The sequence below is a fragment of the Carlito syrichta genome, unplaced genomic scaffold (assembly GCF_000164805.1).
Source record: "Carlito syrichta isolate Samal-C Ts95f unplaced genomic scaffold, Tarsius_syrichta-2.0.1 Scaffold307064, whole genome shotgun sequence".
In the NCBI taxonomy this organism is placed as follows: Eukaryota; Metazoa; Chordata; class Mammalia; order Primates; family Tarsiidae; genus Carlito; species Carlito syrichta.
Window position 1 is genome coordinate 47,161 of NW_007251160.1, and position 1,793 is coordinate 48,953.

Below are 1,793 nucleotides of genomic sequence, written 5' to 3' on the forward strand. Positions count from 1 at the left end.
CTCACTCTGTTGCCCAGACTGGAGGGCAGTGGCCGCTCCCGGCCACTGCAGCCCCGACCTGTTGGGCTCCGGTGATCCTTCTGCCTCAGCCTTCCGAGTAGCTGGAATTACAGCCGCGCACTACCACGCCTGGCTGATTTTTTGATTTATTGTAGAGATGAAGTCTCACTGCCCAGGCAGGTCTCGAACCCGCGGGCTCAGGCAATCCACTCACCTCAGCCTCCCAAAGGCGCAGGATTACAGGCTGAGCCACCTAGAGATGTTTGGCATAATCCTATTTAAAATGATTAAAATTAATCCTAATCTAGGCAAAGTGAGGTCCAATGGGAGGCCCAAAACTTTACCTGTACTTAAACCACTTAGGTACCCAATCCTGATTTGTACCCCACAACTTAAAAAACAAATAAAAATTTTAAAATGATTAAAATTGGAAGTAAATAATGAAAATATCCAAAAAACAGTAGAATTAGAAAGTTAAGTATGGCATACCTATTGGTGTGGAATAGAAGGCAATCAATTCAAACTATAAATGCAAGATATTTTTAGTACTAAAAATGAGGCTGCTAATAAAAGGACAAATAATTTCCCTACAATATAACATAAAAATGTGAAACAAGTAAAATAAGTAAAAATAGAAACAAAAATGGAAACAAAAAATAAAGATAAAAAAGTAAAAATAATGAGTTCACATATATATGTGATAGAGTAATAAATTGTTAGTATTTTTTGAAATTTTTCCAATCCAAAATTCATAAAACATATATAGAGTTGACATGACTATTTCCCATAATAAACGGGGACCAAAGATTGCATAACTTTACATAAGTGCCTTTACATAACTCTAGCTATTGTGCCTGGAAAATGCATCTATACACTATACATTCATAAAATAGTTCAAAACTAAAAGTATCCCTGCTGCAATAATTATGAATCTATTGGTTGTAAATGACAGAATCTCAGCTCATGCTGGCTTGATCCCCTCAGTGAGAGTATTTTGACTTTTGCAGCTCCAGGCAGAGCTGGATTTATAGACTCTGATGCTCTTAGAAATTTGTCTTTCATCTCAGTATTATCTTTCTCTGTTTTTTAGACTGAGATATGAATGATGTCCTTAAAGTTGTGCATTAAATAATACGTGGCAGCTCTACTGGGCAGGAAAAAACCCCCAAAACACAAGAAAACTGCAGATGTCCACTAAAATGAATCTGTCTGAAAAGTAGTTCTATTCATTTATTGCTAGCATTTTTGCATTTAGTCTGTTTTCCACAATGATCTTTCAGTTTTGAAATGCTGTGAAGCTATGTTAATGATTCTTTCAAATTTCAATTGACAGATTGAAGCAAATCTTGAATGTGACTTTTGAGACAAATCTTTTCCAATCCATTCCTCCTCCTCCTCCTCCCTTTCTCTTAAATTGTTCTTTGCCTCTTCTACCCATTCCAGACCCCAAATGAATATAGAGTATCCCAACATTCTGCACCAAGAAAATCTTTCCTTGGCAAATACAGTGGTGACTGGGATTATTCTAAACCCACCGGCTGTTTTTCCAGGATGATTCATCTTGGATAGATATTTGATGCAAATTAAAAGTGCAAACTTTGACTAGAAGTTTCCATATCTGTCACTTCATTTGTTACTGAATAGTATTACAGAAAATCTTTTAAAAAATAAAACGCGTTTCTTTTCCTTTTTATCCTCAGTTTCTAATTTTAAATAGTAACTTTCTCTTTCTAAATGGTGTGGGAGTAACAAAAAAAGGCAATAATTGTTTTAGTTTTACTGTAGTGTTGATG